At 39.5% G+C, this 14,751-nt stretch overlaps 1 non-coding gene across 1 annotated transcript; it reads right to left on the bottom strand.

The window, feature by feature from the left end:
* Positions 1 to 5,867: 5,867 nt before the first annotated feature.
* Positions 5,868 to 5,972, bottom strand: LOC147828464 (U6 spliceosomal RNA). The gene has a single exon (XR_015450775.1). It is a non-coding gene; the product is annotated as a U6 spliceosomal RNA (small nuclear RNA).
* Positions 5,973 to 14,751: the final 8,779 nt, after the last annotated feature.

Here is a 14,751-nt window from a genome sequence, read left to right as displayed (position 1 = left end):
TCTGCTCTGATCTTTATAATTTCCTCCCTTCTATGAACTTTGGGTTTATCCTGCTCTTCTTTTTCTAGAAGCTTGAGGTTCAGTATCAGGTTGTTTAATTGAGTTCGCTCTGTTTTCCTAATATGAGTGTTCACTGCTATGAATTTCCCTCATAGGACTGCTTTCATTGTGTCCCATAGATATGTTGTATTGACATTGTCATATAATTCTAGAAACTGTCTAATTTCTTCTTTAATTTCCTCTGTGACCCATTGGTTATTCAGAAGTGTGTTGTGCAATTTCCATGTGTTTACGAAATTCATCAGTTTCTTTTGCTAATGGTCTCCAATTTCATCACACTATGGTATAATAATATACAGAGGATAACTTCAATTCCTTTGCACTAACTTAGACATGTTCTATGAGTGAGTATGTGGTCTACTTTGGAGAACAACCCATGTGCAGCTGAAAAGAATGTGTATTCTGATTTTGTGGAGTGGAAGACTCTGTAAACATCTGTTAAGTTCATTTGTTCAAGAGTTTGATCGAGTTCTAATATTTCATTGTTTATTTTTTGTCTAGTTGATCTATCTACTTGTGATAGTGGGGTATTGAGGTCCCCCACTACTATTGTATTAGTGCTGATTTGATTTTTCATGTCCATTAGTATTTGTTTTATATAGTTGGATGCACTAATGTTTGGTGCATATATGTTTAGGATTGCCATCTCTTCCTCATGGAATGTTCCCTTTACAAGAATGTAGTGTCCTTCTTTGTATCTCTTAATCAGTGTTGGTTTGAAATTCATTTGTTCTGCAAAGAGGATAGCTACTCCTGCTTTTTGGGGGGGTTCCTGTTGAATGGAGTATCGTTTTCCACCCTTTAATTTTCAGTCTATCAGTTTCTTTTTGAATTAAGTGTGTTTCTTGTATGTAGCATATTGTTGGATCTTGCTTCTTGGCAATTCTGCCAGTCTATTTCTTTGGATTGGTGAATTGAGACCATTAACATTGATGGTTATAACTGATATGTATTGACATATCCTTTTCATGACTTTTTATTTTTGTTGGATTCTACCCCTTTGTGTTTAATTTCTTGTCATGCCTGATGGATTCATTCTGCTGGGCTTCCTGGGGTTGTGATCCTCATTGTCTTTCCCTAGGATATTGTCTCAAATTTTTTGGAGTGCTGGTTTGGTATTCATCAGGTGCTCTTTGTCATAAAAGTATCTTATTTCTCCATCAATTTTGAAAGATAGTTTTGCAGGATACATCAATCTGGGTTGGAGGCTGTTTTCCTTTAGGGCTTGAAATATGTCACTCCAAGCTCTTCTTACCTTGAGGGTTTGCATTGAGAAGTCTGCTGTGATTCTGATGGGATTTCCTTTGTATGTGATTTGTTTCTTTTCTCTAACTCCTTGTAGAATTTTGTTCTTTTGTTGGGTTTCTGGAATCTTAACTATTATATGCCTAAGTGTTGATTTTTTTTTTGATCATGCCTAGTTGGAGTCCTATATGCTTCACTTATCTGTATGTCAAGTTCTTTTCCCCTACTTGGGAAGTTTTCTGCCATTACTTCTGTGAACAGTTTTTTTTATGTCATCCACACTCTCTCCTGTTTCTTCATTGACTCTGATCAGTCTTATGTTTTTCTTCTTTGCATTGTCTAGCAGTTGCTGGATTGATTTCTCATGGTCCCTTACTATTTTTAAGAAATTTTTCTTTTTCTGGTCACTAATTGCCATCCTATCTTCTATATCTGAAATTCTGTCCTCATATTGGCTCATTATGCTGTATAAACTTTCAGTGGAGATTTTAATCTCCTGGAAATCTATTTGCATCTGTTTTATGGATTCCATTTGTTTCCTATGTTGGGGTTCCATCATGTTCCTCAGCCCCTCTATTTTTTTATCTGTGTCTGCTCTAGATTTATTAATCATGTCTTGCACTACAGGCACAATCTCTGTTGTTATCTGAGAAATTTTTTATGATTTCATTTTTTCCAGATCCCCTTTTGTTGCCAGTTCAGAAAGCCCAGGTGGTTGAGTATCAGATTGTTTCACTCATTGCCCTTTGGGGTTGCTGTAGGTGATCTGGAAGTCTGATTTTGAGACTTGATTACGTGTCTTCTCATTTCAACAGATGCAGCATCCTTCACCTTTGTTGAGGCAACTTTTTGCTCACCCAGTGGCCTTCAATTCCCAGCAAGCCACCTAGTGGCCTTTCCTCTGCTGCTCACCAGTGCACCAATTCCTGGGTTCAGAATGTTTGCCTTCTGGATCCCTGAGCTGACCTGTTGTCTGGGCAGTCTTCTGGCTGGGGCCTGTGCACACTTAGGATGGTATCTAGGAGGGCCTCTGGTTAAGGCCTGTCCCCCTACATAGAAAACTCTGGGAGGGCTTTTGGCTGGGGGCTGTGCACCCCAGTCCCTGGTTCTGAGCTGGCTTTTGTCTAAGGTCTCCATGCACTTATTGATGGTATCAGGGTGGGTCTCTGGCTGTTGCTTGTGTGCCAGTGCAGCTCTTTTCTGGGAAGGCCTTTGGCTCTGGCCTGTGTGCCCATGTGGCTAGGGTCAGGGCAGGTGCCCTGGCTGGATCTGCCTGTAGCCACACTGCTCTGGTCCACACCACTGCTCACTGAGATCTCTAACATGCTTTTATCATTTCAACTGAAAGTCAAGACACCACCTTTTTGTGTTGATTGAGTTGGTTATGTCAACCTGAGCAAAGAAGAGGTGAATGGGTATTTGAGGTAGAGGGAAAAACATGAGTAAGACTTCCAAGGCTGTGAAATTTGGCTTTTATCTCAAAACAGTAGCCCTTGAAAATAGTAAAGACAAAAGGAATTTTCAAAGCATTAAATGGTAGTAAAGGAAATGCAAATCAGGGACTAGGAAATTAGAATAGAAACCCAGCCCTAGGCCTTGCTTCTACCCAACAGGCAGTTAGTCACTGATGACCCAAAATGACCTACTTTCTCAAAGATTTGACATAGCTAATCTTTGATTTCACTTCCTACTCTTTGCTCTAGTTTTTGCTCACTATACTTCAGCCACACTAGCCCATTTGTTCCTCCTTAAATGGATTACTCCTGCTCCTGACTCAGGACCTTTGTACCTACTGTTTTCTCTGTCTACAATGACTCTTCCTCTAGATAGCCACATGCCTTCTCTGACTGACCTATCTAAAATTGCAACCAACCCCTTTCCTGTCCACCCTATTCTGGTTTATTTTACTTGGTAAAATGCAACACTACATGGCATGATATAATATTGCATGTCTATTTGTTGTTTGCCTTCCCTTTCTAAAATGTAAGATTGTGTCTAGCTCACCTTTTTAACCCCAATACTTAATACACTGCATGAAACACAGTCAGCATACAAATTTTTTTTATTGAATGAATGGTATATAAACTGTCATTCACTAAGCCCTTCTACTAGTACTTTTCTTCAAGCAGTCTTAGCTAGAGAAGATGAGAGGCATCAATAGTGGGGAGAGGAGAGCTAGGATGGGAAACTTGGCCCTGAGCCTAAAAGCACAGGGGAAAGAGCTTGGAGAGGACCCAAGAGGCTTAGCTTAGCACCATTTTCAAGCTGAGAAAAGCTCAGATTAACTTTTGTGGAGACTTACATTTTTATTTATTTATTTACTTACTTACTTACTTATTTTTGGTACCAGAGATCAAACTTGGGACCTTGCACTTGCGAGGCAGGCAACATAACCACTGAGCTAAATCTCTGGCCTGAGACTTACATTTTCTGTAACTAACTAAACCTACTTTTTGTACAGCCCTTTCTTTTCTCCAAATTTATGAATACTCTTCTAAGAAAATCAAACTTTTTAAACCCTTGGAAGAAAATAATAATATCTTAATGACCTCAGAGAGGGGAAGATTTTATTTAAAAAACACAAAAGGAGCCTGGCTGTGGTGGCACACACTTGTAATCTCATCACTCAGGAGGCTGAGGCAGAAGGATCATTGCAAATTTGAGGCTAGCCTCTGCTACATAGTGAGTTCAAGGTCAGCCTGAACTGCATAGTGAGACCCTGTTTCAAAAAAAACAAAAAACCATAAAAAACACAAAAAGTGCAAATGTCAAGGGAAAGTATTGATAAATCAACCATATTAAAATTAAAAACATAAAATTTCTAAAGACAATGAAAAGATAGTCTACAAGGTAGGAGGAAAAGGACTAATTCAACCAATATTTCTGAGTACTTACTATGTGCCAGGCACTGTAAACAGTCCTTCAGATATATCAGTGTGTGTGTGTGTGTGTGTGTGTGTGTGTACAGCTGGTCCCTGAGTCCTGTAGTTTGAACCTTGGTGTCCCCCAAAGACCCATGTGTTAAAGACTTCAGTGCTATTGGGAGGTGGTGGAACAAATTTTAGGAGGTGGGGCCTGTCCAAAGGAATCGAAGTAATTGAGAGTGTGCCCTTAAAGAAGGTATTGGGACCCTAGCCCTGTCCTCTACCTCTCACTCTGCTTCTTGGCCATCATGAGAATACTAGGCCTCTTCTACCATGTGTTTCCACTATGATGTACTGTGTCACCTCAGGGACAAGGCAATAGGGCCAAGCAATCATAAACTGAAACCTCTGAAACAGTGAGCCAAAATAAACTTCAGGTATTTTGGTACATGTTTGCAGAACATGTTTACATTTCTCACGGGGTGTTGGTATATGTACATAACACATCTTAATTCTTTGTTCATCCTCTTTCCCTTCCTCTCCTCCCCCTCCTTCCCCCCCTCCATCTCTTGTCCCCTTCCCTTTTGCAAAAGATCTATCTCCCTATTTACTATTATCTTCTTTTATTTTGCTCTTTATTTATAGTTTGGGTTTCTTATATAGTGGTGCCTCGATTCACAAATGCTTTTGTTTCCCAACAATCTGGAAAGTGTTTGGCAAAATTTTGTTTTTGTTTGCAAACTCCATCAGGTGATGAACATGACCACAACCATCTTTCTCACACAAACACAAACATGGCCATCTTTTCCAGAATTGTGGAACAAATTTTAAGTTTGTGAACCGAGGTACTTCTGTAATAAATTTGTGTATCTGATTTATTTTACTTAACATTGTAGTCTTAAGGTAAATCCATTTTTCTACAAATGACTCAAGTTTATCCTTCTTTATGGCACAGTGTGTATAAATGCCACATTTTCTTTATCCAGTCTCTATTGATAAACATACAGGCAGCTTCCAGATTCAGCTATTATGAATTGTGCTGCTATAAACATGACTATTAATGTATCACTATAAAATGATGAGTTTAACTCTTTCAGAAAAATACCTAGAATGGAATAGCTGGGTCAAATGGAATTTCTATTTTTAGATTTTTGAGAAATCTTCATACTGATTTCCATAGTGGTTGGGCTAGTTTACATTCCCATCAACAGTGTAGAAAGGTTTCTTTTGCCCTGCAGCCTCTCCAACATTTTTTCTTATTTGATTTTTTGATGGTGATCTTTTCCCAGGGTAGTGATGCTGAATATATTAAATACATTTACAGTATTTTCTTTTTCTTTTCTGTTAGTGTATGTTTGTGATACATAATAGTTACATTCACTTTGGAAAATTAGTATATATATGTGATATATATGTGATATATAGTATATATATCACATCTTAATCCTTCATGTATCCCCTTTCCTTCCTCTCCTTCCCTCCCATCTCCTCCATCTCTAGATCCCCTTCCCATCCCCACAAAGTCTGTTTGTCTGTTCTCTATCATCTATCTTTTATTTTGCTCTCTAATTATTTACATGATGAATTTCTCCCATAAGAGAAATCATGTGATATTTAAGCTTCTGTGTCTGATTTATTTCATTTAACATTATGATCTCAAGGTGCATCCATTTTCCCACAAATAACTCAAATTTATCAAGAAATATGGAATACTTTATACATTTGTGTATGATCCTTGTGCAGGGGCTATGCTAATTTCTGTATCCTTCCAATGCTTAGTATATGTGCTGCTGAAGCAAACACTAATGTATACTTTTCTTTGGGTTTTTGGTGATGGTGGCCTCACTGTCTCTGTCTAGGTGTTCCATAGGTGTTTCTTGCTGTGCTGGCTTAGTGGTCATGTATTTATTCAGAATGTTTTTTGTCATGGAAAGCCTTTACTTCCCTGCCAATTTTGAGGGCTAATTTTGCAGTATATACAAATCTACGCTGACAATTCTTTTCTTTGAAGAAAAGAATTGAAAATTTCACCAAGATCTCCTGAGAAATCTGCTATTATTCTGATAAGCTTGCCTTTATGGGTTACTTGCTGTTTTTCTTTAACAGCTTTTAGTATTCTCTCTTTCTGTTAAATTTCTGGATTGTGGTTATGATATGCTGTGGAGAGTTTCTTCTCTGGCCATGGCTATTTGAGGTTTTACATGCCTCTTCTACTTGAACATTGAATTGAATTCTTTCCCTAGATTTGGAATTTTTTTCTGCTATGATTTTGGTGAATAAATTTTTATGTCCCTTGTGTTATCTATCTTCTAATTTTTTTGCTTTATTTTTGGACAGGGTCTGGCTATTCAGTTCAGGCTGGATTTGAACTCACTATGTAGTCCAAGAACCCATGGCGATCCTCCTGCCTCAGCCTCCCAACTGCTGAGATTACAGGCATGCACTACCAGGCCCAGCTAATTTTTCCTTTATTTCTATAATTCTGAGTGTTTTCTTTTTGAGTCATCTAGCAGGTGTAAGATCCAGTTTCCACAGTATCATGTTGGATTTAGGGTATCACTGAGTACATGATCTGGTACATCAGCTTTGTCTTCAAGTTCTGACACTGTCCTCACATTGGTCAAACCTACTATGTGTACTTTCCATTGAATTTTTCATAGCCAGGATTTCTGTTTCATTTCTTTTTGTAATTTCTAATTCTTTTCCAAAATGGTCTTTAATATTTTATATCATCTTGTTTAACTCAATCAGCTTGTTGTTTGTCTCTCCTTTAAGCTCACTGAGTATTTTATTAATTAAATTCTTTTTCTGTTTATTTAAATCCTCTTTATGCTCATTAAATTTCTTAAGAATTTTCTTATGTGTTTCCTCTTTTATCTCTTCAAACATTTTGACCATTTTCTTTTTGAGTTCTTTGCCTGTAACTTCCTTTACTTCAGTGCCTGTAAGATCAGCTTTGGGGGGTGGTGGTTAGGGGTTTTGGAGGCACCTTGCTGCTTTGGTTTCTTATGTTTCTCTTGCTTTTGTGTTGAAGGTTGAAGATTTATTAGGGTAAAAATACTCTGTCCCTACTGTGGAAATCTCTACAGTTAGATTCTATCTCCCTGTGATGTATCCTTGAGTTTGGTTATGTTTTGGTATTTATATCTCTCTACAACTTACTCAACACAATCAAGTCAGCCCCAGTCACTGTGTTGCAAGGAAAGAACAATTATTGATTGTTGGGAGCAATGCTACATAATTCTAGGGATAAATCATTTGGTTAGCCTAGTTCTCTTGCCTACAGCCCAGCTACAGAATAACTCCAGTTTGGCCTCCGGTCACAACTGAGACTTCAGTGATCCAGTGATGCTGTGATTCTCCAGGACAAGAAACATCCTGGGAGAACAAACACCTGCTCAGTTCCTCATTGTTCTTGGACTGATTAACATCTTGTTTGCCGGAGATGTACTGAACTCTCTGCAAGCCTTCCGTTACACCTTGTTTATCCCAATGTGAACTATTGAACTCTCTGCAAGTCATCTGTTACATTTGTTTCTCCCGATGTACTGAATAAAAGGTGTGGTAAGCTGGGGGCTTTTGTCTTTGCTGCCCAGAGCAGCACTGATCAGACCCAAAGCTCAGCTTCTTCTCGGTCTCATTTTTCTACCTTTCCTGTAATTCGCCGTGTGCTGCCGTGGCTCGCAGGAGACCAGGACTAACTGCAGAGGTTCTGGTAACGTCCCCTTCCCCTGTCCCCTACAATTGATTATATCAGCATCTACAGAACCAATCATACATCAATCATATAATTTAAAACTTGTTTTGACAATTTCGTACTTTTTTTCCTTTTGATAATGCAGCAAGGCAATGGATTGGTGCTGATGACAAGTAGGCCGGGATGTAGAGGATGAGGGAAGGAGTTAGGAAGAAGAAAAGAAATAAAATAGTTCAGCAAGAAGGGAAGATGAAAACAGAGATAGCAGCAATTGAAAGTAAGGAAAGAGATAAGATTTGCTGAAGTTATTTTTATATCTGGAATGGAAGGAAGGGGGTGTTGAGAGGTTATCTTCAATGGCAGGGAAAAGAAAGAAGCAGGAGGGAAGTATGACTGTAGATTGAGGGAAGCTGTAAAGAGTTGGAGCCAGTTAATAAATGTATAGGAAGCTTGTGTTTGAATCCTGCACGCCCAATTTTTGGTGCAAGTTACTCTAATATGACCATGAAATATACTTTTTAAACTAAAGCACTACATAACATTCTCCATTTCACATATACAAACATCCATACATAGATGATATAGATATCAGATGAAAACAGACCAGGAAAAGAAAAGAGAAAAGAAAAAGAAAAGATAAAGACAAAAAACATTGATAAAAGAAAATAATAAAAAGCACACACACACAAAAATTAGAGAGTTCTCTTTGGGTGGACAGAGCTCTGTTAGATTTCACTGTGTTCCCATGGGCATGACTAGCTAGCTGAATGTTTTGTATGTTTTGTCTCCATCCTATGATCAGACACCTTTCATTGGCTTGAGGGGTTGAGGGAGGCACATCAGGACCAGTCAACCACTCAGTTCACTGATTTCTGGGGCAGGGTGGAGGGACTTCTTCAATTCCACTTCCTTCCCTGGTGATCCTTGCAGCTATTTATGACTGCTTCCTACACACTGCTGTGAGTGAGTGCACCATGCAGCTCCCTTGGATCTCCTACTCCTCTGTGCCTTCTCCTAGCTCTTTGTCCATGCCTCTCATAGAATTTCTATATAGCCCAGGAGTTCGGTGGTGCCTGGAGTTGGAAGGGGTAGGCATTTGCATAGAACTCAGTAGTCTAGATGCCAATGGGAGGGTGCTCATGTGGGTTTTTCTTTTGTGGTGAATGGGACAGATCCCACATGAGCACCATGCTCTGTGGTGGCTCAGAAGGCATAGCGCTTTGTGGAGTTTGGGGAATATGCCTACTGTGGCACCAGGCAAGTGACTCTTCTCCACCCCCGGATCACTCCAGTCACAATCACTGCCTGCCTCTGCCTGTTTCAGGGTCCCTATTCAGAACCACATTCTTGCTTTGTTCAGTCCCAAAGACTCATTGGTCCCAACTCAATATCTGCCCTCTGATTTTCTGGCCCCTAATCTTCTTTAGAGTCCTAATCTGAGGAGTCTTACCTCTGTGCATATTTCTCCTGTGCCCAGTCTCCCAGTGGAAAGGGAACTGGGACAGGTGGGCCCTGGGGGAGGGGTGAGCAGCTGGGCACAGATCACAGGCACCTGGGTGCAGGTCACCTGGGCTCAGATCACCACCACCTGGGCCCAGATTACAGCCACCAGCTGTTTCCCCAGGCTTCTTCCCTCTTCCCTCAGCTTCTTCCTTCAGAAGTTGGGTACTTTCCCAAAATAGCCCATTTGCCAGAGCTGAGTGCCAGGGCTGAGAAAAGACCCTGATTTTCCCTCTAGACACTGAATATTCCCTCTGAGACTGAATATTGTCTGCTGAGTTCCTCCTTTAAATTGCCTTCCTGTGCCTGGATTTTTTTCTTTTGCTTCTGTTTCCAGTAACTGCAGATCCTGGCAAGTGACCTCCATGTATCTCGTGAGTGCTGCTAGCTCTAATCCCCCATCTTCTCTAACCAATTTAACAATATTTTCAAGCTTATGATAGGTTTATCCAGATGTAACCCCAACATAAGTCAAGGAGTATCTGCGTCAAATGCAGGCAACCTTACTCAATGTATTATTGTTTAGGGAGACTTACATGCATATGTGATAAAATTACAAATAAAAGCAAGCCAATGATAGACAAATATATAAGTGTAGTGGTTACTTACGATGGGGGAGGACATGGGGAAATAAGATCAGGCAGAGGCACACAAGAACCTTGGAATATAATAGTAACATCTATCTCTTAACGTGGGCAAAAGAACATGTGTTCATATTATTATTCTTTCATATATATGATACATTTATTTCATAATAGCACAAAGACAAAAATGAAATGGAAAATCTATCAGATCTTAAAGGATTATATGCTGTTTTTAAAAACAAGAAGATTGGAAAGGAGCTGGAAGGCCATGTTGGTTTCTGCTAGTTCATCCACTGTTCTATGCCAAATCATTCTGATGTTGACTGGCACCCCATTTTCTTCCAGGGTTACAAATTAGCAGCAGTTGAGCCTAATCTTTTCCAGTTGTGTTTAATTTAGACCAAACAGTTACCTTTGTTTTTAAAAATTAAAATGGGAGCCAGGCGTGATGGTGCACACCTCTAATCCCAGCACTCACGTAAGCTGAGGTAGGAAGATCACAAGTTCAAGTCCAACCTGGGCAAATTAGTGATTTAGCAAGAGCCTGTCTCCAAATGAAAAATTTTAAAAGGAGTGGGGATGTAGCTCACTGCAGAGGACCTAGGTTCAACACACATACCACAGAAAAAAATTGAAATGAAAGCTGGGCCTAGTGGCACAAGCCTGGCCTGTAGTCCCAGATACTTGGAGGCTGAGGCAGGAGGGTCACTTAAACCCATGAATTCTGGACCAGCCTAGGTATAAAAAAGAAAAACAATTTTATAAAATAAAATAGAATTTGAAATGGTTTGAAAAAACAAAAAACATATATACATGTCTGCATAGAGATAAATATGCACAATATTAACAATTATTGAATTTAAGAGGTAGATTATATGCAAGCATTCAGTATATTGTTCTTTTAACTTTCCTATATGTTTGAAGTTATTTACAATAAAAAGCTGGAAGGCCTTTATGAGCACGCCCTCTCTGGGTCACCACACTCCCCACAATTCCCTATTAAAACTCTCTGCCTAGAGCCCTCATTTCTAGTACCTCTGGTCCCTAGAGATGTTTGGGTTTGCAATCTCTGGCTCAGCTTGTAGGTCTTGACTCCTAGATTTCCCTGTCTCCTGAATATAAACTGGTCATGGTATTGGAGCATGGCAGATGTCCTTCTCATTCCCATAGGCTGAATAAACCATACAGGAAGTTTTGTTTTTAGAACAGGTCAAGGACAATAAAAGCTGATGCAATTCCCCTCCACCCTGCAATGAAAGGTAGCCCTCTCCATTCACCCCCAGCAGCTACAATAACTTTGACAAATGCAACTATATTGTATAAGACAAAGGTAGGCAGTAGAAAAGTCAATCCACACTAGCCAGCTTCTCCCACAAGATTAAATGGAGATGTTTATGATTCTTTACAACTCAGAGCCAAACGTGAAAAGAATGGGTAACTAAGCTCTTCTAGAACATGAAATGGGGTATGTGACTGTGTCAAGGAGATAATGTATGTGATGAATGATTGTTACCTGTGGTTATGGGCAGCTGTTCCTGAACTTGTAAGTTAGGAGTTCCTTGAAGTTGCATATTTGCAGCCTATAAACTTCCTTTTCAGATTGATCAGCTCTCAGTTTCCTACCATCCAATCACCTTAGGGAAATGGAAGCAGCTTCCCAGTTAGCATTTGCTTAGCCACATTCTGCGATATGACAGCTTCTTTGCAAACTGCGGTTCTCACTCCCACAGCTACTACACTGCACTGAACAAAACCTCAGTCGCTGCCACCCCCAGCTTGGCTATTTCTACACACACCATAGTGCATGAATTCATCCAATTGGTTAGCATACAAAACAAGCTTAGAAGGAGCATGAAGATAGCCAGAGGCAGGCAGGGCAACTTGGGGTTTAATCTGCAGTTAGCCAGTGACACTGCATAGCAGGCCAGGCCAGCATGCCAAACCAGGTGGGTAAACGACAAAATCCCTGATGGCTGTAATTACATAGACAGAGATCAAGGTCACTTGGCTCTCTCAGCTCCAGTAATCTCTTACCTAGGACTATCCTTGGGTGGTTTTCCCTGACTTTATCACCTTTTGGAATGGTCTTGCATTTTGGTTTACTCTTGCTTTGACCTCCCCACCTTGCTGACTTCTCAGATTTCAGATCTTCAACTTGTTTCTTGATATCTAGATCTCCATATGAGTAGGCATGAGCTTAGGAAAATTTTGACACATATCTATCCTTCTCTGTGACCTACTTTAGGTAGTTGCTGTCCACATCCTATTGTGACAGAACTCACTTGAAAGTTTGTTCCTGCTGTGATGAATCTTTACAGGCCAGGGACTGAAGATAAGCAAAGAAGAACTTGATTCCCAAAGCTGCAGCATAAAGAAATAACTTCAAGCTGTGATTTAGGGGCAAGACAATACGTTTCATATGTGGTGCTGGAGAAAGAAATTCCTATTGGGAAAATGTAGATCAATAAAGACAGATGGGGGATCAATAGATAGGAAAGAAGGTCATCCATAAAACAATGATGAAACTATGTCATCCGCCAGGATTTATGGTTAACACAATTCTATGAGGTCATGTCAATAAAAACAATAACAATTACAAAAGGAAAGGATCAGTGTACTTACTAATAACCGGGTCTCCACATCTTTAGGCTTCCTAATCTCTGTTGGCAATTACTTCATTTTCTTTGATACAATTCAGAGTGGCCCAGTCCACCTACATACCAAAAAAGTCTCCAGATGCCCTAGATATTCTGGCCTAGGAAACTGCAAAACACTCCTACTGTTAGCTTAGATGAGACTAAATTCATTTTCTTTTTTCCCAAAAGAAAAAGAAAACAATCCACAAGCATAGCAACTGACATGCTGATAAAACACTGATGTCTTACCTTAGTTTATCCTGGGTACAGACTGACATCAATGATCCATCACTTACAAGTCCCATTTTTCCAGATTTCACCTCAGGACTGGCCTTGGCTTGCATTTGAGTATTCCCTCAGTTTGAGCAGTGATGATTCTAAACTGCAGCACTACCAGGGCTGATAGGATGGAGGCATCACAAAACCTGCTTCTTCGGCTGTTTAGAGACTCTTCTCAGACCCAGTCATCCACTTGGAGAGAGAGGCTGAGTCTGCTGACCTGACTAGCTGGTCCCTGGACACTACCCAGGTTAATGGTGGCTTGAGAATGCCTCTCACTTTCTGCATCACTAAGTACTAAAAATGGCTAGTAGAAAGGACACTGAGCAGTGCTGCTGAAAGGGCTGTAGGTAAAGAAGGTTTCTGATCAGTGACTTTTCACCTACAATTGAAAGACCTAGAAATTTCACCAGATTGTAGAAGAATCTGGTCTAAAAATTAGTGCTTCTTCTGTAGTAGAAGATTGTAATATGGGCATGGTGGCACACACCTATAATCCCAGCACTCAGAAGGCTGAGACAGGAGGATGACCACTAGTTCAAGGCCAGCCTGGGCTACATAGTGAGTTCAAAGTCAGCCTGAACTACATAGTGAGACTGTGTCTCAAAAAAAAAAGATTGGTTAAATGGATTATGGAATTATGGAATACCCCTACAACAAAATGTTAGAAAAACATTTAGCATAGAAGAAAATTGACATGGAAATTGTCCACAGTGTGCCATTAGATGAAAAGACAGGTTATAAAATGGGATATAGAATATGATCTCACTTTAATTAATTATATAAAATAACTAACATTTAACTTTTAATATGAGCATATTTTATATGAGCAAAGCATTGAGTAAAGTGCTTTGCATGAATTATTTTATGTAAATGGCAATCCTGTAATGTGAATATATATTCATCATCTTGCAGATGAGGAAACTAACACTAAGAGGTTAAGTCATTTGCCACAGTTCACTTAAATGACAGAACTGAGATACAGACCCAGGTATGTTAGATTCAAGAACTCAAACTCTTTAATAGTGGCACCATTATCTATGCCTACATTTGTAGAGAAAAAAGTCAAGAAAGATGGATAGCAAGATGTTACTGGTTCTTGTTATTATTTTTTCTGTGAAGTGAGATTGTGTGACTTTTGCTCCCTTTATACTTTCTCTAGAACTCTAAAAATTATGTGATTTACATGGATTAATTTCATAATCAGGAAAAAAAGATCAATTTCCATTCTGAAAAAAGCCAACAAGCTATTATCTGCAACCTGTACACAGCAAGCTACTGAGGAATAACTTAATTATTACAAGGACTCTTGAATTCTCTACCAAACCCAGTTGTATAGAATGAATAAATAATATGCTTGTACATATTTTCATGCTTGTACATATTTTTATGCTTGTACATATTTCTTTTCAAACATATGCAAATACTATCTTTATGTTTGTGCATAGTGGCTTTAGTTTGTCATATATTTCTCAATTGATATAAAAAATACAACTGCTATCATGTAGAGGTCCATGTCATTTTTATATATATATATAGAGAGAGAGAGAGAGAGAGAGAGAGAGATCAACTTTCTGTACCTTGAGTATCTTCTGTACAATTTACATCTTTTTTTTCAGGGAGGCAAGAGGAAATAGAGGGGGAAACTGAGAATTCATAAATTATTAAAAGTTAACCTGGGAGGCTTGCTTCCTGGAGAAGATAGTTTATAAGGATGAGAGAATGTGGAGATGGAGTTGGCCTAGGATATTCTCTTCTGGAAAGACAAAGTGCTAATCTCCCCTGTATTGCCTGCGACAAGGCCCCATCCTTACCCACAGGGTAATGTCAACACACCAGCAGGTCAGTGGGGCTGCAATGCCTGAGTACTAACACTTGCTGTAAGG

The sequence above is a fragment of the Heterocephalus glaber genome, unplaced genomic scaffold (assembly GCF_053883595.1).
Source record: "Heterocephalus glaber isolate CG9 unplaced genomic scaffold, H.glaber_assembly_v1.0 deba00001068, whole genome shotgun sequence".
In the NCBI taxonomy this organism is placed as follows: domain Eukaryota; kingdom Metazoa; phylum Chordata; class Mammalia; order Rodentia; family Bathyergidae; genus Heterocephalus; species Heterocephalus glaber.
Note: the sequence above shows the minus strand (reverse complement) of the source record. Positions and strands in the feature narration are given on the sequence as shown.